This window comes from Giraffa tippelskirchi, chromosome 5, assembly GCF_054371585.1.
Source record: "Giraffa tippelskirchi isolate mGirTip1 chromosome 5, T2T-mGirTip1v1.2.pri, whole genome shotgun sequence".
In the NCBI taxonomy this organism is placed as follows: Eukaryota; Metazoa; Chordata; class Mammalia; order Artiodactyla; family Giraffidae; genus Giraffa; species Giraffa tippelskirchi.
Window position 1 is genome coordinate 122,947,200 of NC_137279.1, and position 24,957 is coordinate 122,972,156.

Sequence of the window (24,957 nt, forward strand, 5' to 3'; positions counted from 1 at the left end):
AACTTCAACTATACATATATTTTTATGTACAATTGATATGTAGTTTTATCATCTCTTTTTATTTAAAAACTATGTCAATCAACCTGATGTTGCATATCTACAGGTTCATTTTTATTCAATTCTATAAATTCTAGGAAACAATTCTATGATCAGAGTATCTAATTAGTCTTTGAGTTAATATTTGTAGTGCAAGTTTATACTGCTTGATAATGATGATGAATTTATAATATCCTGTTGCTAGCAAAATGGCAATACATATTCTTAGTATTATTCAGTTATAGGTTTAGGGTTTTTGTGACTAATAACCATGTATAACCATAAATTACAACATACAGAATGTTCACATGACAACTTATTGGAGTAAATTAAGAATATGTGATTCATTCATTCAAGAAATACATCTGATTTTTTTATGATGATTACTCTAGAGAGAAAGTTGAAAAAGTATCACTAATATTAATACTACCTGCATTTTTGGAAGTCTTGCTTTTCATCAAGAATTTGAAATGAAAACGTAAACTTCCAAACATAGACTAGTTTGCAACCCTGGAAGAATATTTTTTAAAACCATTTCATGTATATTGTTCTTCTCTTAGAATTCTTTTAAGATAGTTAATTTACCACAAAGCAAAACTCTCCAATGCAAAGCTTTTTAAAAATAATGCTTTCCTGGCTAGAAAAGACCTAAGATATTTACTAGCTATCAAAAGCAATTAAATCACACACACGTACATACACATACACACACTGAGCCTTTGTGCAGATTCTCATTCAGTATTATGCTTCTACATCTTGTCCTCTTGAAGGAGATGAGTACTGGACTCTTTGTTTTACTCAGAATTGAGGAATTGAGTACTTGGTCAACACTCAACAGATAATAAGTCATAATGACAAGTAGTGAATCCAATTTGAAACCAAAGGGGAAATTTAAGTGGTCCCAAATGCCAGTGTTCTTTGAGTTAATTCCATTTGTGGAGGAGCTGCAATTCCAGACGGAGGTTTCGTGAAATAATTCAAATTATTCTCTTCTATTTTTAACTTCTAGTTGGGCCGAAGAGATTTTCACACTGAAGATTACAGTCATGGCTTTCACCAAGCTGAAAAACAAGCTTTAACGTGATGATCCACACAAGACCAAACTTGATGAGAAATGTAGGGTGTTGCTATGGCAATTCCATTTGTTGGAACTTTTCTCTGTTGGCTTCATTCTGACAGTACATTCTAAAAAGAATTATATGAAAAGGTGTGGTGGCTGTGAAGACATACTCGAAGCCAAGAAGATAGAACTTTCTCATCTTTCTTTCTCCCAAAAAGAGTACACGTCGTCATCTTGTAATGCCACCCTAACGTAGTCAGAGGGCTGGCTGAGGAGGTGTCATTCTGAGATTCCATTGAAACCCTGGGGTGTATTTCTTTCTGGCTTAAGTGGAAAATTGGCAATGCCAGGGTTCTAAGCACAATTACAACATAAAGAAGGATCCTCAGCCTAACTGAAAGATGATAAAGCCATGGCTCCTGAAAGAATGAAGATCTGTCTTATTGTTGTGGTGTTGGTATTGGTGGTTGTGTTGTTTTGTCTTGCTTTCAGCAGAGGTTTGAGATAGTAAAAAATCATTTAAATCAAGGCATTGAGAATGAGTGGAACCCAGGTTTGAGTATCTTTGGTGGAGAAGGAAGATTTATTAATTCACTTTATGTCATTTCTTTCCAAATAGACCTTTCTTTCAGAGGTTATAATTTATCCAGTTGTTTATAGAAACAAGTTGAATTAGAATCTAATTGCAGGCATTGTGTTAAGCATCTTTTTCTTCATGAATATCACATATTTTTCACAAACTATCCTATGAGATAGATGCTATTATCAACTCCATTTTGTACCCGAAGAAAGGAAAATTCAGAGAAAATGTTAATGAGTTGATCATCTGGAAAGAAGGAAATATACAAGTTGAACCCAGAACCAAGATCTTAATGTGTTATTAAACAGAACTAATTGTGCCACAATTTGATAAGAGAAGGGATTCCTGAGCAATTTACTAATAAGCAGGAAAAATTCTATTTTTGCTATTACTGTAGAAACTTCTTTTTCCAAGCTGCAAAACACAACCCAGCAGCCTCTGATAATTGACTACATGCTATTTTCTTGCCTCTTGCTTTTATCTCTACTTGGAATGACTTCTTTCTTCATCTGATTTTTCTCTTAATTTCAACACCTGGTTCAGGAGGCTCATCTACCACTAAATTTGTTTGTTGCCCTTTAGAAAAAGGCAATATTTTCTCCTTTTATTCACATATTTCATGTATAACTTTCACTTATTAGACTTACTACATCCCATTGAAATTATGTATCTACATACCTGTCTTCTCTACAGATTATGAATTTTGGGGAAGGTACCCACGTTTCATTTATCTCTGTATTGTTGTCTCTCAGCATGGTGTGACGGATACTTGTTGAATAAATGAATAAATACAACCTCAAAAGAGAGCCCAAGTAAAGTACTTGACTAAAATTTTCTTGATCTATTCACTAATTACATAATTTTAAGGAGTCAAAATTCATTCAAAGTAACTAGTTTACATATGTAATTATTAATTCAATTGATAAAGATTGTGATATTACTCTGAAGTTAAATGTGTAAATATATGTATGTATGCATAGCTATGTATCTATATCTATAGTTAGTTCCATCACTTCATGGCAAATAGATGGGGAAACAATGGAAATAGTGACAGATGTTATTTTCTCAGGTTCTAAAATCACTGTGGATGGTGATTTCAGCCATGAAATTAAAAGACGCTTGCTCCTTGGCAGAAAATCTATGACAAACCTAGATAGCATATTAAAAAGCAGAGACATCACTTTGCTGACAAAGGTCCATATAGTCAAAACTATGGTTTTCCAGTAGTCACGTATGGATGTGAGAGTTGGATCATAACAAATGCTGAGCACAGAAGAACTGTCGCTTTTGAACTGTGGTGCTGGAGAAGACTCTTGAGAGTCTGTTGGACAGCAAGGAGATTAAGCTAGCCAATCCTAAAGGAAATCAACCCTGAATATTCATTGGAAGGACTGATGCTGAAGCTCCAATACTTTGGCCATCTGATGCAAAGAGCTGATTCATTGGAAAAGATCCTGATGCTGGGAAAGATTGAAGGCAAGAGGAAAAAGGGGCAGCAGAGGATGAGATGGTTGGATGGCATCACTGACTCAAAGGACATGAGTTTGAGCAAACTCTGGGAGATAATGAAGGACAAGGAACCCTGGTATGCTGCAGTTCATGGGGCCGCAAGAGTTGGACACAACTTAGTGACTGAACAACAGCAACAATAGTTGAACATGTTCTTCATTTAGGGTACTAAATTAGGCATTTGGGAGAGCATCTAAGAGAAAAATAATTACATAATTTAAAAAGCATTTAAGTTTATTACAAAATTTACAAAATATACTTTTTATCCAGCTATCCACAAAAATTACCATGTTCTTTTTAAAAATGTTATCATTAAAATATTAACCAAGGCGAGGAAACAATTTTAAGCCTTCTATGTAGTATCTGGAATGTATTTTTTAATTTTATTGAAATATAATGAAGAAAAGTACACATAAGTGTACAGCACAATTGAACACACATGTAGAACCAGCCCTCAGATCAAAAATACATCACCAACAGTTCCCCAAAGCCTCTATTTCCTCTTCCGTCTGTAACTCTCTTGAAAGGTTAACCCCATTCCAGATTTCTAAAAGCATAAATTAGTTTTTGCCAGTTTCAGTAAATGAAATGTTTACTACATTTAAAACATTATATAATGTATACATTATGACTTCATAAAAAATATATAGTCTTAACTCTGAAGAGTTACAAAGGTAGAGAAGACATAGTTTTGACATAGCAGAAGCTTATCTTATAGAGGAAGGAACACATAACCAAATACATAATACCAAATATGGATACACAGCGGGACATAGTAAATGGATTCTGAGTGATAACAAATTCTTATAAAGGAAAGCTCTCATCTGGCTTCGTACAAAGTGTAAAATCACTATGAAGGCTCTGAAAAAGGTTTTCAGGCTCTGAAAAATGATTTTGAATAATAGATTTCTTTCAGAAAAAAGAAAAGCTATTTATATCTCCATTATTGTGGTACATTTACCACATGGATAGACAGAGATCTTCATAATCTTCTTTCTGATGGAAGCTTCTTAAATCACATTAAAGATGGTTTGAAGGAGAAAGCTGGGCAGTGGCCATGGTGGTAAAGCAACTCTTTAACCACTCTTGGCTTACTCTTTGGATGAAGAGCTGTAAATTAACTGCAGTGGTGCAAACAAGTGCACCAGAGGGCTGAGTTTTGAAACTACTCTTACATATGGATGACAAGTCACACAAAACTAAAAGTAGGAGTTTTGCTAGGAAACAAGTTTTTGTGGGTTTCAGATTGCCTGGACTTGCGTTCCCAAGGCAAAAAGCTTCTATGTTACAGAACCAGGTAGAGTTAGTCAGTGGTTGTCTCTGGGAGGCTGAACAACCACTGGGGACTATGAGTGTGAGCTGGTGAGTATGACACATTATTTTTCACAAATGCCTTCTTTAGGCTCTGATGAAAAAGTAATGCCCTTTGTTACATCATCTTTCTTGGAAGCAGAGTGGCCCTTGTGCTCAGTCTTTCAGTTGTGTCCGACTCTTTGCGACTTCATGAACTGTAGCCTGCCAGGCTCCTCTGTCCATGGGATTCTCCAAGCAAGAATACTGAAGTGGGTTGCCATTCTCCAGGTAACAGTTGTCTGCCCTAAAATCAACTTAATCTCTCAAACTGCAGGGTCTCATCACCCAGAGCCTTGTATTTCAGGCTGGGTCTTGGTAGATAATGCTTTTTATGACAGGATTCTTACTTCTACAGCTGGCCCTTCCTGACTTTATGCTGGTCTCAGCCCATTAAACCATTTGTTTATTGTCCTCACGCCATCACCAAAACAATTTCCCAACAGAAATTCTCTTCTCAAGAAACTCCAACTAGTTTTGGAGAAAAACTGCTCCCCACGTAAAATTGAATGCTCAGAGGTTATGCTATCATCCCATGATGTTGCAAGAACAGTAGAATTTGCCTATAACTGTGCACTTATTTTGGTTTTGAAAACAGTCTGAATCACATCTAACCTCAAAAGGACTCACGTTCTGGAGTCACGATGGAAGAGAGGTCAGGATGGGGACTTTGTGCTTTAATGAGAGCCTCCCTGGAGCACAAGAAGGAAAGAACAATATGCAGCTGAGCTCAAGCCTAAAGTAACATAATATGATGACATCAACATAATGACACAGAGGGAACAAACCTCTTCTCCCTGGAGTCCTGGAAATGGATGCTCCCTCAGCATATAAGAGAAAGCTTCCTCGTGCCTTTCTGGATAATCTGTCTCAGAATTTGCCTTAGGGAGGATTGCTTTCTCCAACCCCTAGATCACTTAAACACTAGTTCTTAGATTCATTTGAAAGATGTATTGAAAATAAACTTACTTCGCAGGATGGTCTCAATCAGGGAGAAAACAAAACAAAAGCTATATGTGGTTTCAGAGAAAGGAATAAATACATACACACATATATAGTATAGAGAAAAGAATACAATAGAATATAACCAGTAAGTCTTCTTTTTGGGTTGTTAGAGTGCATCAACATCAATTTTGTTCTTAAACCTACCTATAATTTTCTAATTTTAGGCATCAAGCAAAATTAGCTATACAACCAAAAGTGAAACCAAACCATCATTTAAAAATTGTGAATCAACGAATTTTTAGAGATTCTGATTTACACTGTGGGGAATCATGAGTGGTATGAGGCCTTCTTGACTCATCGCAACATTATTAAAAAAAAGTCCGTCAAGACTGAGGTATTCCCAGAGGGCCAGTTCGAAGTGGGCACCACCACATTTGCTGTACAAACTGTAGCATATTGAGTCTATATGGGTCTACATATTGACTTATATGTGTTTTCTATTTGTCTTTGATCTTGAGATAAGTGCACAGGTCCAGTAAGTACTTGGTACAAATTGATACATATTCATTGAATAAAAGACTGAAGGAATGAATGAATTAAAAGCAGGCATGAATGACTGAATTTCCCAACAACCACTTGTGAGGCTTTCTAAATGCTCAACAATTTATTTTCTAACAATTTTAGTTGCCACCATTTCAAAATTTGCTTTAGAAAAATGGGAACAGAGTCAAAACGAGGATTTTTTAAATTTTTTTATTCCTTCTCAGGAATATACATTATCTATTTAAAAATTATGTTGTGTCCTACTTAAAACAAATGTTTAAGGTAGAATAAAACACTGACAAGTATAGTTTAGATGACAAATTATACTAGGGAAAACTCATTTATAAAATTGAATCAGTCTACCTTACGGAATCAAAATCACCATGGTCAGGTAGATTGGAAAAAAATATAAGATATCATATTTGATCATAAAACCTTATCCTGAACCAAGATCCACTGAGGTAATGATATAAAAATTAGCTTTTTAATAATATATCAATGTTTTATCTATATAACTCAATTATAAAATCATCAAGGAATAGAACATATTACTAAAAATAATATGAAAACCTCCATGATATTACATAATTGGCACAGATTAATAGAGTTTCTGCTTTTTAAAATGTTTTTATTTCCTTGTAGTAGAAGATAGCATTGGCAGTTATATATTAATATTTCAGGAGTAAACAACAGCAGAAGAATATTATGAGCAGTATAATATTTTATTAAGATGTATTTTTAAAAGAAGGTGTTGATGGTACTGATCTGATTTTCCAAGGAGTTTATGACTCAAAAATGAGTCAAGATGATTGCTGCAAAATTCATTAGGTTTCTAGTTCCTTAGTAGCCAGTGTCCTATTAAGGTATTCAAAACATAGTTTGCCTCTTTTGAGTGCAAAACAACAGATTGTGCTGCTTATCTGTTGATTAGTATTTACCCAGAGGGACAAACATTGAGAGTAACTTTCCTGAAAAAGTTGAAATTTTCAGAGAAATCAAGTTAATTCCATTTATCTACAGCGAAAGCTTGGCTTCTACAGTGTTGGCCTCTATTTATTACTAAAATACCCATGGAGAACAAAAGGGGAATGGACAGTGAAGTCATGAGAGTGTACTGAGTCGCTTCAGTTGTGTCCAACTCTTTGCGACCCAGTGAACCATAGCCCACCAGGGTCCGCCTCCTTGGGATTCTCCAGGCAAGAATACTGGAGTGGGTTGCCATGCCCTCCTCCAGGGGATCTTCCTGATCCAGGGATCGAACCCATGTCTCTTGGCTTCCTGCTTTGGAAGGTGAGTTCTTTACCACTAGTGCCACTTGGGAAGCATGAAGCCATGGATATCATTTGCTTTCTCTTAATTACATCTGCCCCACAAAGGCCTTTGTTAGAAATCTGTTCTCCAGGAGTTATCACAAAATATCCTCTTTCTCTCGGTAGGGGACTCTCAATTCCTGGACTACTCATATGATAAATGAGCATGAATCTCTCTGTGACATGTCTATTATTGAATTCAACTGTTATTTAAATCTTGCATTGCCATTTAATTTCTCACTTATATATGTTTTATCTCTTCAACTGAATTGTAAGGTTTAGGAAGGTCATAAGACATGTATCCCATTTTCTATCTTAGCTACAGTGTCCTTCATAGTCTTTGGTAGATACTGAATGAATATTGATGGATAGGGTAAAATTCAGCTGAAAAATATCAGACCTAGGCCTTACCTATTAGCTGCCAGTTCAGTTCTATGACTTGCAAATTTAATTTTGAATGAGTACTATTCTTCAGAATGAAAAACTGTGCATATTTAGAAAGAATTGATCTTTTTCTGGTAACATAAAAATTCTAGATTTTCTTTCTCCTTGAAAGGCCCAAATAATTTGCACACTTTTACCATGTTAATTTGCAAGTATTGTAATGTAAAAACTCAGAATTTCAAATGAACATACCCTGCAAATATATTTTAAAATATGACATTTCTACTTATAACAGGTTTTACACTACATAAGATGAGTGATTTTTACGTGTAATTATGAACCAATCAATGTAAATATTATACCTTGAAACAACAACATCCTCTTAATTTTGAATTAGTATTTACTAAAAATTATAACTAGAAGGCATATGGGATTTTTACTTAATTTGTTTGTATTACACAGGTAAAAGGCAAAGGCAAAATCATAAAGTATTAGGGCAGGGATTAGTGTTTTCTATTTATTAAGGAAAAAGAGTCTGTTTCAAATGAATGGTCAAATTTGCTAAACCTTTACATTACTCCAAGTCATCTTAACAACCAAATATTTTCTTAAAAATATGGAGGAACATTTGGGTAAGAATTTTCAGTATTACATACCAATATAGCATTGTGTCATATAGTTCTCTAAATTATCTACCATATTGTGTCATATTAGGTATTTCATCCCAGCAATACTTCAAAAGTCTTAAACAGGAAAAAAACACTGTGGCCAATTCAAGGCTTATAAACTTAGTAGCATCTGCTTTTACAGTATCACATTAACATTTTCAAACCAAATGACATAATACTATCAAAGATATCAAATTGGCATAAACCATTCAGCTAGAGGAGCTAGAATATGAAACTAGAGCTGGATACTTGAAAAACAGACCTTCATACTTATCGATAACCTTAGTATGTCTTCTTTTCTCTTTCTCTGAAACAAAACAAAAACTTTGAAACACCATCCTACCTTTAAGTAGTTTCAAAACACAAGGGCCTGTAGATAGTAACAGCCACTTAATGAATAAAGACATTCACACGATATTGTACAGTGGTTTAAAAAATGGCTGTTCATGCTTATTTTGAAGAAATGCTGAAAAACCACACTTTTGTATCTTTTTAAAGAAATGCAGTTTTTTTCTCTATCTCTCAATACAGAAAAAAATCAGGGAATCAGCAAAATTATGGAATATATTTCAGTGTCCATTATGTATCTCCAGGACTTGGTTATTGGAGAAAAATTAAAGTTAAGTGGCTTTGATAAAAGATATTTAATACAAAAAATGACATTTTATGCTTTTTAAAAACTGATAGGCTTTTGAAACATTCTGTTTTAAAACAGATATATTTTCCTTACAAACATACAAAAAAGGAACTAGAAAAATGGCAAGGTTTTGGAAATAAGACAACAGAACTCCCATGCAGTGCCTTTTAGTTTTGTCATTGTTGATGTAACCACTATTCATTTAGATTTAAAGACTGGAATCTCACAGCTTCAACTTCCTCCTACTAACTGCTGTACATATGTTGACATCTACCCTTTAGTGTAATTTAGTTATTTTCTTTTGTTCTTTGCTATACTATAAAAGAGAAAATTATCTTAAAATTATTTTTCTTTCTCTAGGCATAAAAAGTTCTCAGTGCTTTTACTCTTCTGGAAAAAAAAAAATGAAATGAACTGAAATGATGGCCTGGATTAGAAATAATTATTCAAATTGCTTTACTTTCAGGAAATTGAAAAACACAAAGCTTATTTTCATTTGATACTAGCTCATTTTAAATCGGCTCCTTCAAGAATCTTGGCTACAACTTGCCTGACCAGTGTCCACTAGATGACACTGTTGTATAAGCACAATAAAGAGAGGCCATAGCTCTGACAATAACTAATTTATCACATATATATATTTAGATATTGCCAGTGTCTCTCTTTCAAGATGAAACTGGCTTAGCATTTTTAATTGGATATGGCTGATAACTTCACATAATTCACAGTAAAGTTACCCTCAAAGGTTAAAATGTAGGGAAAAAAACATATCTATTTCACAGCATTCATAGTTTTTTACAACAGAAATATCTTTCAAAACCTGCATATTTCACAGTTAAAATAGACTTCATTATGAATTTTAAACTGTGCCTTTTTGAATAGAGTGACAATGATGGTACTGACAATGTTGTTTTCAAGTAGTGTTTTGTCAATAACCTTTTTTTCCCCCTCTCTCCCTCCCTTCCCCATGCCCCCATCTTCCCTCCCTTCTTATCTTTTCAGTTCTCTTCTTATTCTCTCCTTGATTCTGGATTGGGAGCCATTCAAGGGCAGTACTAAAATCAGGGGAAGAATCAACTGTCTTAAGCTAACAGCCTCTGTGCCACATCATTGCCGAGATAGGAAACTTTAGCCTCAGAAAAAGCAGAGTAAAACAGACACAGTCCTGACGCACTTGTGTAGAGAGAGCTCTCCAAGGGAACTTCAACTACCTTGAATCGTATATAGATTTCTGGACAGAGAGATCTTCCTGTAAATCTGCTAATAGGAGAGATCATGTAGATTATTGATATTTCCCTTGATATTAGGATTCCTTCATAATAGCTCAGTCTTCCACTGATGTTCAAAATCATTGTTACATTAAGGTTATTTGCTGTGGCTTCAATTTAATAAGAACGTTAGAAGTAAAAGCATGCATGCTCCTAACTATACATTATGTATACTAATCTCAGGCTGTTTACCTGAAAATCTCGGAGGAGGAGCCAGGCCGAAAAGGAAGCGACTCAAAACGCAAGTGGCAATAGCAGTGATTTATGGCAAGTGACATGTCTCAGAGGGAAGAGACAGACATGTCACGTTGTTGTTTTCTTTCTTTCTTTGTTGTTGTTTTTTTTTAAGCCAGGCATGCTAGAGTTAAGAAAACGGAGTGTCAGTCGCTTGCACTTCTGTGAGAACTCCCTGCAAACTGCAGTGTCTGCCCCACACAACAGACCACACCCCTCCAGTGCTGAGTTCTCACCAGACTGTTTGTCAACATGACTCGTGAACACAATGATCAGGCTGCGCCATTACATCTAAGACAAGGCATAGAAAAGGGTTGTTCTTCAGTCACTAATTTGTGTCTGACTGTTTTGCAACCCCATGGACCGCAGTCCTCCAGACTCCTCTGTCCATGGAATTTTCTAGGCAAAAATACTGGAGTCGGTTGCCATTTCCTTCTTCAGGGAATCTTCCCAGACCAGGGATCAAATCCAAGTCTTCTGTATTGGCAGGCGGATTCTTTACCACTGAGCCACCAGGATAGAAAAGGGACCCATATACTGAAATTTGTTTTCAGAGATGTGATTATAATCCTTAAACATCTGAACATCTTAATAGGTGAATGGTGGAAATCTGGATCAGGTGAACTTCAGGTATAATTGATTTCCTTTTCATTCTCTTTTTCCTACTTCTTAGTCTGTGGTTTTTCTGTTTTTTGTTTTTGCCTTTACTTTCTGCTTAGTCCAAAAAGAAAACCAGTCTCTGTGATCTTAACTGAAAACTATAATGTGACAGAAGGACATGATATGCCTGCTCTTCCACTCGGGGCGTATTACAGACTCTCACTGAGACTTAGATTTCCTAGTACATAATTCTACATGTTATTATGCAGATTAGATGGGATCCTAATATTTGTGAAGTACATGGCAAGTTTTTGACATACAGTAGGTACTCAGAAAATGCAGACTTGTAGAAAGCATCTTAAAAAGGGGGAGGGTCCTTCAGGAAAAGTTAGAAAAGAATCTAGTTCAATGGTGGACCACAAAATGATATTGCTTCAGGTCTAGAGAGAAAGCAAGGATGTAAAGGCAGGAGTAGAAGAAACTAGAAAGTATTATTGGGCTGGAGAGAAGAGAATCTGGAAATGGTGTTACAAGCAAAACTGAGAATGAAAAGGGAATAATATTATGACAAGAGGAATTACCATTTCTTGAGTGAATGTTGGGTGCTAGGCACTGTCTATACATTCTCTCATTTAATTCTTTCAGAATCCCCATGAAGAGCTTTTATTAGCCTCTCCTTTTTCTAGTGAAGGACACTGAGGCTCACAGACCTCAGGTATCAAGTCCCAGGTAACCTGGCTTCTGAGTGGTAAAGCCTGTTAAATTTCCAAACACTTTTCACTGCCATTTGGCCACCTCTCTCTTAACACTTTAGATATAGAGCAAATGGGACTCCAATTTTCACCTTCCTGCCTTTCCACACTGATAAATGTGGTGTTTGGAAATTTTATTTGAGCACACAGATGTATTTTCCTCTAGGAATAAGGTTTGTGATGCTGGATCATTATTTAAGCTTTTTTTTTTTTTTTAACAAAAGCTTAGTTAATTCAGAATGTAGCTATCTATAGACTTCTAGAATCGGTATGCTAAGGTCTTACAAGATAGTCTACAGAAAACTATGCCTTCTTAACTCCAAATGAGAAAGTTGGTGGCATACTTCTCTTTATCACGTTTACATTTTTTACTACTTTAACCACAGAGTAAGAAGCCACTTGTACAATCCTCATCCTATGGATAGATTTTTGTATGTGTGAAGATGAAAGTGAGGGATGTATTTCCCCAAGTATTTAAGAAATAATGTAGCTCCCATTACTACACATTGCTAATTGTAAGTTATTTGGTAGGTGAGTGACCATATGTAATGGAAAATAAATGTAGGTTTTGGCAGACATGTAGAGACTACATCCATACCTGTAAGGCTCAGAAGTTCAATTAAATGCATAGATAAGACAAATGTAGTCCCAATAATAGTGCAATGTCCTCTTTAAGATCTTAGGTACACCTGGCTTTGCATTTCCCCCCTTCCCAGCATGCATGAACATGTCTGAAATCTGGGTCTCTTACCGTTGAACTACTGACACATTTAGCAAAAGGCAACAAGAATCCAATAGTTGTTTATAACACTGTATATACGACCTCCTCTTCCTCTACATACATACATCTTGGTGCCAAATTTTGAATCTGAAATGTGTCTACTAGCTTAGTTTATAGGCCCAAGATGTGATGAATATTTTCATTAAGACATCCTCCATTTCTGAGGCTCTTTAAGCGATCTCCTGCTGTATTCTTCTTCTTATGAGAGATCCATATGTGAACCATCCAGTGATGACTGCATCCATGGCATGAAGGACTCATCACTTATTCTCCATGCACTCTTCACTGACATTGAAGAGAGAAAAAAGCTCATTGATATTTGCTACCTTTTCACTTTTGATTCTATCTCTAGTCAAATATCTTTGGTAATCCATCTCCCTGCCTCCAGCCTCCACTAACATTTCCCCCTTCATCCTGCAGTATCCTTTCCTTCTGACATTAGCTAAAATCTATGATCATTTATTTTTCTGATTAAAATGCTTCCTATCTCTTATCTAGAAGGCCACAAGAAATAGTAAATGATAAGGATAGTTAGGAAATCCTAAAAGAAGTGGATTTTTTTTCCCCAAATACCTATGATTTCTGATTAATTTTTCTGATTAAGAATTAAAAATTATAATTTAGTACAGGTAATACAACCACCCCAAAGAAAAAGAAAAGCAAGAAGACATAGTGATTATCTAAGGAGGCTTTACAAATAGTGGAAGAATGAAGAGAAGCAAAAAGCAAGGGAGAGAGGGAAAGATACATCCAATTAAATGCAGAGTTCCAAACAATAGCTAGAAGAGACAAGAAGGCCCTTTTAAATGAACAGTGTTTAAAAATAGAAGAAAACAACATATGTACACCTATGGCTGATATATGCTGATGTTTGACAGAAAACAACAAAATTCTGTAAAGCAATTATCCTTCAATTAAAAAATAAAGTAATTTAAAAAGCAACAACAAAAGGGGAAAGACTAGAGATCTCTTTAGGAAAATTGGAAATATCAAGGGAGCATTCTGCCCAAAGATGGGTACAATAAAGGATAAAAATGGTAGAGACCTGGTAGATGCTAAAGAAATCAAGATGAGATGGAAAGAATATACAGAAGAACTGTATAAAAAAAAAATCTTAATGAACTGGATTACTACGACAGTGTGGTTTGTCTCCCAGATCCAGACATTCTGGTGTGCAAAGTCAAGTGGGCCTTTAAGAAGTGCTGCTATTAATAAAGCTAGTGGATGCAATGAAATTCCAGCAGAACTATTCAAATCCCTAAAGGATGATGCCATCAAGGTATTGTATTCATTATGTCAGCAAATCTGGAAGACTCAGCAGTGGCCACAGGACTGGAAAAGGTCAATCATTTCAATTCCCAGGAAGGGTAGTACCAAAGAATGTGCTAACAATTGGACAATAGCATCCATCTCCCATGCTAGTAAGGTCATGCAAAAATCTTGCATGCTAGGCTCCAGCATTCTGTGAACCAAGAACTTTCAAATGTCCAAGCTGGGTTTAGAAAAGGAAGAGGAACTAGAGATCAAATTGCCAACATTTGCTGGATTATAGAGAAGGCAAGGGAACTTCAGAAAAACATCTCTCTGTTTCATTGACTACACTAAAGCCTTTGACTGTCTGGATCAAGACAAATTGTGGAAAGTTCTTAAGAGATGGGAACACCAGACCATCTTACCTGTCTCCTGAGAAACCCGTATGTGGGTCAAGAAGCAACAGTTAGAACCCTGTATGGAACAACTGATTGGTTCAGGATCGAGAAAGGAGTACAACAGGGCTGTCTGCTGTCACCCTGTTTGTTTAACCTATATGTTTAGCACATCATGAGAAATGCCAGGCTGGATGAGTTACAAGCTGGCATCAAGATAGGCGGGAAAACCATCAACAACCTCAGATATGCAGATGATACCACTCTAATGGCAGAAAGCGAAAAGAAACTAAAGAGCCTCTTTATGAGGGTGAGGTAGGAGAACGAAAGAGTCAGCTTAAGACTAAATATTAAGAGAAAACTAAGATCATGGCATCCGTCCCCATTACTGCACGGCAAATAGAAGGGAAAAGGTGGAAGGAGTGACAGATTTCCTCTTCTTGGGCTCCAAAATCACTGGGGATGGTGACTGCCCTCATGAAATCAGAAGACAATTGCTTCTTGGCAGGAAAGCGATGGCAAACCGAGACAGTGTATTAAAAAGCAGAGACATTACTCTGCCAACAAAGGTCTGTATAGTCAAGGCTATGGTCTTCCCAGTGGTCATGTACAGTTGTGAGAGCTGGACCATAAAGAAGGCAGAATGCCAAAGAATTGATGCCTTGGACTGTGGTGTTGGAGAAGACTCCTGAGAATCCCTTGGAGAGCAAGGAGATCAAACCAGTAAATCTTAAGGTAGATCAACCCTAAATATTCACTGGAGGGGCTGATGCTGAAGCTGAAGTTCCAGGATTTTGGTCATCTGATGCAAACAGTTGACTCATTGGGAAAGTCCCTGATGCTGGGAAATATTGAGGGCAGAAGGAGAAGAGGGTGTTAGAGGATGAGATGGCTGGATGGCACCACCGATGCAATGAACATGAACTTGGGAAAACTCCGGGAGATGGTGAGGGACAGGGAGGCCTGGTGTGCTGCAGTCCATGGGGTTGCAAAGAGTCGGACACAACTAGGTGACTGAACAATAACAAGATTGCTGGGCTGTTGAAGCCAGGGGTGAGATGTTGTCCAGAACATCAAAGTGGTATAGTTATATTTAGGTATTCAGTCACTCATTTGTGTCTGACTCTTTGTGACCCCATGGACTGTAGCCCATCAGACTCTGTCGGTGGGATTTCCATGGCAAGAATACACTGGAGTGGGTTGCATTTCCTCCTCCAGGGAATCTTCCCAACTCAGGGATTGAACCTGAGTCTCCTGTGTTTCCTGCATTGGCAGGCTGATTCTTTACCACTGAGCCACCTGAGAATCCATAGCTATAGTTGCTCCACTGTAAATTCAGGCTTTTAGCTTCTTTTTCTATTAAAGCATTTCATAGGACTAGATTCTATGGCTTTGCGTTTGGTTAAGAAAGAATAGCCTATGTTTAGAGGGGAGCTTTTCTAGGACCTAATTGTACCTTAGGCTATTAAGTGAGTTCGTCCATCTCTTTGTTAGATTGACATTATTCCATGACCTTTGCAGTTAGAAAATTCAGATTTTACATGCATGAAGGCAAAAGTCTTTATTTTTAGCAAAATGCTGGATTTTGAAGGAGCTCAAGTGCCCAAATTAGTAAACAATCCTGCTTACAGCATCTAGAGTTCTTTGTCTTCAGAACATTTGGGTGACAGGCTTTTTTAAAAATTAAAACATCTTAGAACTTCAAACTTTTGCTTTCTGTTTCATACACATACTGATCATTTCTTGGTAACTGAATAGTTTAATTTAAACAGGAAGGAAATGACTAGGAAGCTTTCTCTCAGCTATCAATAGAAGATGTATAGGACTATAAATTGCTCTTATTAAATTAACATCATAAAAAGACAAGGTCAAATGCTGATCATAAAGGCCAAATCATCAGGAAAATAGATACAGCTACCTGTTCCTTACTCAGCCCAGGAAGCCTGATTTTCAGAGCAAACAAATTGGTATACATACACAGATTTTTCACATCTCCTCATTATATAATTCAGACATTCTGCCAAACACCTCACTCAGCATTGTGGATGCTTGGTCACCCCATTCAGAAAATAAATTCTGAAGTTACTCTGAGGAGTAAGAGGCAATATAAAATATATGAACATGTTTTTCAAAGGGTGAAGCCATAACACATGTAGATATTATTGTCATTTTCACAGGTTTGCATACATATCCAGAATAAACTATGTTTAAAAGACAAAGTCAGAAACTAATTTTTGAGATACCTTTAGAAATCATGAGTAATGCAACTCAACAATTTACTTTCTAAATCAAACGGCTACCATTAAGTTGGCATTTTCTTGTTGATTTGGACAACAGAAGAATTGGTTTCAATGTATGAAAAATTCTAGCAGCTCAAGGAATTCATCCAAACAAGTAGCTACCTTCTTGGGTAGAAGGTCCCATCATTAGAATGTCCCAGTATCATCATTAGGATGGTAGAGCCAATGCCACCCTGTTAAGGGTATGGTGCTGAAATTTCTCATCCAAAAAAAGAAACCCTTAACATTTCCTAGTCCTTCTCTTAATTATCTCTAGTTAACCCACTGTACACTTGTCTATTTTATTGTTTCTCTCTTATTAACATGTTAACTCCATGAAGGCAGAGATTTTATTTTTCTTGTATTTAAAATTGTGTCAGGTCCATAGAAAGTATATAATAAATATTTTTAACATATTAAAAATGTTTTCAGAAACTGAAAAAAATGCAGTGGATTCTATATAGTATTAATGAAAAAGATTTCTGGTTTTATAAAAAAATATGCAAATCTCCATAGACAATGAATCTCTGCTTTGATTATCCTTGATGGATTTCTTTTATCTAACTTTTGAGTATTTGGGAATCAACAGTGTCCATACACTCTTGCTCCCCAAATTAGGGTGTAAAAATATGAATTTCTAAAATTAATATAACAAAGAGCATATATTTATTTTGCTTCTTTCCTGACTATTTGGATTTCACACAGAAAGAAAATAGAGACCCATTAATTTATTCAGCAAACATTTATTGAGTGCTTACTCTGTGTCAGGCACTTGCCCAGCACTGGGGAAAAAAATCTGTCCTGGAAGAATTCACATTTAAGAATGAGGGATAAAGACACTATTAAGCCTTTTTATTTGTTCTCTTCTCTGAACCTGAGAATGAAAATGACAATGTGCATTTAAATGTAGTTGTGTTAGGAGGTTTTGCTCCTTCAAAGCCTTACTAGCATGTTGGTAGGACGATAAAATAAACAGTGGCTGAAAATGTCTTCACTGACTTTAACTGAGTCTCTATAATATGACAAACATTGCAAAGGTTCTAGAATATCTTCAAACTCTAGGAAGGGAAGTAGACTTTTACACAGTTCACTATGACAGTGAAAGTGGCACCCATTCATGAGTTGTAATGGAATTGCAAGGGAAACTGAGATCCACTCTGACTGGGAGAGTGGGGTCAAGGAAAGTGTCCCCATTAGAATTCCAACAAGAAGCAATGCATCCTCAAATCAGTTCGTTATAGAAAGAGGTTTTAATATGACTATTTACCAATAGGTGAGCAAGTGTAGGGAAACAAGATGGTGACATATGTTGGAGGTCATTATATTCCCAGGCTTCATGGAGTAAGGGGAGACAGAAATTTCTGGAACAGAAAAAGTCATTTGGGAAAAAAAGCAAACAAACTGCTTAACAGGTGCTGTGGTCTTCAATTCAGGAATACAGCTAGCTCATGCAGTTTAGGGACACTAGCTAGCCAGCTTACTACTAGGGAGGGAGCTGGGGAGATAAAACCCCTCCAGCCACTCTCCTCCTTCCCTCTAACTGTGGTGAGTGCTCACATTGGCTGAATCTATCCATAAAGTCAATACAGATCAGCTTCTCTGGCCACAGGGCACAAAGGAGAACCATGAGTTAAAATGGCAGGGCGAACAAAATATAGCCAGTGGAGAAGTCTTTGGTCTTTGGTGGCAGGACACACTTGAGCTGGAGCTGGAGCTTGAAGGCTGAGAAGGAGTGCATAAGTTGTGTGAACTGGGTCACTCTAGAGAGGGAATGATGTTTGAAAAGCGTCTAACTGGAGGACTGCTACAAAGAGTAGAAAATGTAGACTTGTCTAATTGTTTAGGAGATTTCCCCAAGCATGCTTTTACTGCCATGAGCTAATAGCAAAGTAACTTAACAGATATGAAAGGAGTTTGAGAATCTGGGAACTAAAACCTCTTGCAAACACCAGGAGAAGCACTTCTGCAATCTCAGATTTTGAGAACCTATTCCCACACCTTCAGTTGGATCCAAGGTGAGACTAATAGTTGGGAACAGTGTTATTTTATGAGGTAGGCTATGAAATAATAAAGTGATAGACTTACACAAAAAATTAATAAGTGCTATGGATGGAAACTTTCTTTCCATGTCTGTTTGGCCAATATAAATCAAGGGTATGTGGCCAAAAAAAAAAAGTCTTTAATCTCCAAATTATTTCAGAGGATAATGGGTTGCATGTCTCTTGATGAGAAACTGTTTGTTATACAATTAGTTTAGACCTTGAAGTTCTGATTCTTATGCATGTAACATCACTGAAGAGTCACTGAAGAGCCGATTTAAACGTGTTAAACCCTAGCCTACGCTGAGTAACAGCGTGACCTGATAGTGGTGTTCAAACTTCAAAAACAGAATTCTCACACACAACTTCAATATGTAAATGAGATAAAAGTCAGGGTTCCCTGACAGTTTAAATATTCATTGTTTAGCAGAAAATGTTTTATGACTTGCCCCAAACCCTGAAGCACCATTTGTGGACCCTCGAGTTTCTTTGAGCAACAGTTTGAAAATCACTGACCTCAAGAACAGGGGATTACAAGTAGTGACATGATACCAAGGGTTCATATCTCAGTTTTAAATTAAAATGTCCCGTCAAGTTGCGATGCTTTGGACTGTAACCTGCCAGGCTCCTCGGTCCATGGGAGTTTTCAGGCAAGAATATTGGAATGGGGTTTTCTTGGTGGCTCAGACAGTAAGGAATCTGCTACAGTGCACGAGATCCGGGTTTGATCCCTGGGTCGGAAAGATTCTCTGGAGAAGGGAATGGTTACCCACTCCAGTATTCTTGCCTGGAGAATTCCAGGGACAGAGGAACCTGGTAGGCTACAGTGCATGGGGTCACAAAGAGTCAGACACGACTGAGCAATTAAAACTCACTTCACTGAAGTTGTTTGGTTCAGGAAATACTTGTATTGATAGATTCACAGTGTGACCCTGGGCAAGTCACCACACCTCCTCTTCCTAATTTAGAACCCTTTTCTGTAAAACAGGTTTATTGACCCAGTACTCCGTGATAACCTAGAGGGGTGGGATGTGGGTAGGGTGGGAGTGAGGCTCAAGAGGGAAGGTATATATGTATACTTATGGCTGATTCACATTGTTGTACAGCAGAAATCAACATAATATTGTAAAGCCATTGTTCTCCAATTAAAAATAAATTAAAAAAATAGTCACCACACCCTTCATCACAGATACTGCAAAAATTAAGGGATAGTTGTTGCTCAGGCTTTAACAGATGCTTTGAAGAAAGGCTGTAGGTAAGACAAATAAAAAAGAAGAAAGAGAGAGAGAGAGAAACTCAATACATTTTATTCCATCCTAACCAGTAAATGCTCTGAGAGAGTCCAGAAACAAATGCCTAAAACTCTAAGTGGATAGTGTCAGTTCCAATTTACTTCTTTGCCTGGACTGAGGTGGTGCTATTAGAGTCAACCAAGGATACACGCTGCTGCTTTCTGGCGACTGGCTGTGTGAAAGCAGCTGCAGGGCGGGGAGCAGTGGAGTTAGCAGATATGTCTGGGCCTCTGAGGACTAGTGAGAGGCGGTGGAACAAGCCAAGTGTAGAGGGAGAAGGAAAACGCTAGCAGGAGCTATCTGAGCACTGCTGGGCAGAAGGGTTATTGATGTGCATGTAAACCACGAAGGGAGGGGCAACAATACACAAATGGAGGCTCTGTAAGAATGGCGGCAGCAGCACCACCAAGCGTGATGTGCAGGGAGGCAGGCATCATTGGTCCCATTTTACAGATGCTGAAACCAGACCGGGAGTTTCACATCCTGTCTACACTGACTTTTATCATTTTGCATGGACAGGACTATTTTGAGAGGAGAGGGATAACACCCATCATGGTGTGCACCTCTTTCTTTCCACACCCCTTATTCAGGGTTGGATTTTCTTTACTTCTAGATTGAAATATTTCAGTGGCTTTCTAAGCATGGCAGTCTTTGCCTCCTATATCTTCGCTTCTTCAGCTTCCAAGTGATGCTGGAAAATGATTCTAAAGCACAATATGACCTCACCTGCCTGTGCTCAGAAACATTGCATCATGCCCTGTGCATGTCAAGCTTTCTGTGTGCTTTTCAAGATTCTACGTTATCTGAACGCAACTCATACATCCAGTCCTTCATCTTATTACATTGTCCTCACTGTGAACATGTTACTGAACCAAACTTGAGTTTGCTCACCTGCATGCAGTAAAGCCAATAATCTATAGACACTTGATTATAGTGAAGGAAAGTGCAGCGTTTATTGCAGGGTCAACCAAAAATTCCAGGCAGCTAGTGCTCAAAAGGCCTGAACTGCCCAATAGCTTTCAGGAAAAGGTTTTTAAAGACAGAATGAGGGAGGGGGTTGGTAGGGTGTGTGATCAGCTCATGGACATTCTTCTGACTGGTCTGTTGTTGTCGTTTAGTTGCTAAGTCATGTCCGACTCTTTGCAACCCCATGTACTGTATCCCACCAGGCTCCTCTGTCCATGAGATTCCCCAGGCAAGAATACTGGAGTGGGTTGCCATTTCCTCATCCAGGAGACCTTCCCAACCCAGGGATCGAATCCGCATCTCCTGCATTGGTAGGCAATTTCTTTACCACTGAGCCACCAGGAAAGCCCCCCTTCTGATTAGTTGGTGGTGAGGTAATTGGGAGTCACATTATCAACCTTCTAGTTTCAACCAATCTGGGGCCTACATGCTTCTGGGAAGCAAATAGTTAACTTCTTTCACCTGATCGGGGTTTCAGTACGTGCAAAACAGCTGTTCGGCCATAGCCCAGAATATTATCTATAGTCCTTGAGGAGGAAACAAAAGTCCTTGACTTTGTATAATGGCCAAACTATTATTATTTTTTCTTATTCGACTACTTCCTTTGTTTCTGCATTTTCTCACTTCTCTAATTAGATTATTCTTTGGAACTCAGGGAAAGCCTAGAAAACTAAGGTTTTTCTGCAAACAAGTGGCAGGCAGAGGACATGGAGGGGACATGGAGGAGGTGTCCTGTACCAGGAAGGCCCCATATGGTCCTGGCTTGGTTACAAACACATCACGTTTCTCGTTGCTCTCAGAACTCTATTCACCTTCTTTCATTTCAAAGCCTTCTCACTCTCCAGCATAAATTGCTCTTTCATTTTGGATAACTATGGAACCAATGACACTCTGTACATCCTCAGATCCGATTTCAGCTGACAATCCACAGATTCTTTCCAGATTTCCCTATGCTCTTCCCCTTTAATCTCTCCCATCACTCTGCTTCCACAGCAGTGTCACTAGGTTTCTCTTCACTTGGGACTCTTGAAGTGGGCTTGGAGTTCAAAGTCCTGGGTTTACAATTAGCTGTGATTCAGGACAAGTTAATTTCTTTGAGCCTCAATTTCTTAACCTGTAAATGGTAAAGAATCTGCCTGCAATACAGGAGAAGCGGGTTTGATCCCTGGGTTGGTTAGGTCCCCTGGAGAAGGAAATGGCAACCCACTCCAGTATTCTTGCCTGGAGAATTCCATGGACTGGAGCCTGGTGGGCTACAGTGACTAACCAACCCACCACCATCAACTAGGAATAAAATACTTTTAAATGAGATAAAGTATCTGAAAGCCCTCATCACTGTACCTGGTACAAAGGAAGTACTAGATAAACATGTACTGAGTGGGCGAGTGAGCAAAGAGAAAAACAAACTGACGGCTTCTGTAATGACACGGACACTAACTGTTGTCTTGGAAGAGTAGGATCAGTCATCTTTGTTTTCCAGCTATAGAATGAGAACACTTTCCAACAAGGTTTCTCTTACAAGATCAGTGTTGGATAATAGGCCTGTGAAACCTACAAGTTGCAAGTAGGAGGAGCCATTAAGTTTGAGAGTCTGTGTTGACTTTTTTCCTGTGGTGATGCAACTTTCTATTTCTGCATAAAATCCTTCAGGTTTGTTTACCTCAACATCCAGTTTCTGGCATTATGTCTGCTTCATTGTTGTCCTTCTTTAAATTCCCTTTCCCCAGACAAAGCGAAAAGTTTGGCTTTGAAGTCCTAGGAAGCTGCGCTGTCAGTTACTGCAGGAACCCACGGAAGTACACGTGAAAGCAGGCATTAGAGACCGTGGAGATCAGAGGGCATTTCAAAAGCGGCAGGAGCTATTCAGATTCTCTTATTTAAAGGGGCTCTGATGCTAGAAGATGGTGTGTTGGACCCTTCTGTGCTACCAGTTTGAAATGTATTTGTAGTTTAATCATAGAGAGTCTTGATTTAAAATTCCCAGTTTCAGGGGGAAAAATAGTTTTCTGTTCTAGGGATCTTGTGCAGCAGTCCTTCCTGAGGAACCCCGTGTCATGCTGTCCTATCATGTCTTCAATTCCTGGGGAGGATTTAGGAGTCAGGAGATAAAAGGAAAATAAGAAGATGTTTGCTCTATTTTTTTTTTTTTGCTCCTAGGATAAAGTCATTGCTTCAGTGTTGAACCTTTGACACCAGTGTACTGTGGGTTTAGAAGACATTAAGCAAATATTTGTAGATTGATCTGCTGATTTCAAGAACTGCTTCTTCATCCTATGAAACAATGATATTCTTTTACAGGTTACAAATTTTAAGAAAGAAATGAGGTTAGCTGTGGGCAACCCTGTACTGGCATTTCTCTGACAACTGAATTTGACAAGTGAAAAGAAAGGAAGAGGAGAGGAGACTCTGCTGGTTTGCATTTCACTCTGTGCAAAGTGACAAAGTTGAGGATGAACAGACTTACTGAACTAAAACATTAAGTTGCATGTACAGGAAAATTGAAGAAAGCAAAATATACAGTTGCGTCTCCCTAAAAGTCTTATATGGGCAGGGGGAAAAAAAAGTGTCTGAGTTGTCAAATTCTCTTCCCTCATTGAAGCAGGTTTCCCTCTTGCTGTCCCCCAGGTGACTTTTTGTATTATTTTAACCACCATAAGCACTTTGCTAGATGAGAGTGACTACTGTGTTAAAAACATTAAAATTGAAATTAAAATTTGAATAGAAGACATCAAAGAAACAATTCCATAGATCTGTCACACTTGAACCAAGTTTCTCAGTTGGAGAAACAACAACAACAAAGCATTTTCCCTTTTACTTGCATCACTACACTATATTCTATTTTAAGAATTAAAAGGAGCGTGGTTCACAGAATAGAAATCAAAACACAGTGGCTTGAAGAGAAACAATGGTATGATTCAACTCCAACTTCTTATGTAAACTTGCATCATATGATAATGTAGTTGTACTTCATATTCAATTTTGATATGTAACCTTTGAAATAAATTGGAATATTCTTTCCTGCTACTCTTGGCACATGCCAAGTGATCATAAACAATAATTTCATAAAGGTCACTTGCTCGATAAGCACTGCTCTCGGCAAGGAGTGCTCAGGACTACTCAAAGAGATTTTTTCCTTTTCTCCAAGACTCTTTAATTTATTCTTTTTTCCTTCTTTGAAGCGCCAAACAACATAAATTTCCTTATACCATGTAGACTCACAGGATTTCTGGAATGACTATTGTTTTTCTCTTTGTCTTATATTTTACTCTTTTTTAAAAACTTAAATTGGCTGATGAAAATAGGCAAAGCACTTTAGGGTGGGGGAGAGAGTTATGTTACTCAGCCAAAAACTAATTGGCTATTTTAAAGAAAATGATTATTTGATTTCAATCTCTCTCTACTCAAATTAATGTATGGGAGTAGATATGGTTAAAACACACAGGCATCTACATACTTGTGACGTTCTCTTTACAGAACTTGCTCATTTATAAAATGTATTTTAGGAACTTTATAACCAATCCCAAATGAGCTCAATATTGCTTTACCACAGTAGCCTCAGCTCCCTATATAAAAGCTAAAAACTCTATTCAGTTAGATTTGAGCTCCAATTATGTCAGTTTTGTCTTTTACCTTTCAGTTTAGTTCAGTTCAGTTGCTCAGTCATGTCCGACTCTTTGTGACCCCATGAACCGCAGCACACCAGACCTCCCTGTCCATCACTAACTCCCGGAGTTTACCCAAACCCATGTCCATCAAGTCGGTGATTCCATCCAGCCATCTCATCCTCTGTTGTCCCCTTCTCCTCCTGCCCCCAACCCTTCCCAGCATCAGAGTCTTTTCCAGTGAGTCAGCTCTTCGCATCAGGTAGCCAAAATATTGGAGTTTCAGCTTCAGCATCAGTCCTTCCAATGAACAACCAGGACTGATCTCCTTTAGGATGGACTGGTTGGATCTCCTTGCTGTCCAAAGGACTCTCAAGAGTCTTCTCCAACACCACAGTTTAAAAGCATCAATTCTTCGGCGCTCAGCTTTCTTCACCGTCCAACTCTCATATCCATACATGACTACTGGAAAAACC

The 24,957-nt window shown here is 37.8% G+C and overlaps 1 long non-coding RNA gene across 1 annotated transcript in view; it reads right to left on the minus strand.

The window, feature by feature from the left end:
- Nucleotides 1-7,953: 7,953 nt before the first annotated feature.
- The window catches only part of LOC145507308 (uncharacterized), a 443,470-nt gene continuing 426,466 nt past the window's right edge, over nt 7,954-24,957 (minus strand). The window contains exon 7 of the long non-coding RNA XR_014054764.1: nt 7,954-10,648. This is a non-coding gene — a long non-coding RNA (uncharacterized LOC145507308). The remainder of the gene's footprint in view (nt 10,649-24,957) is intronic.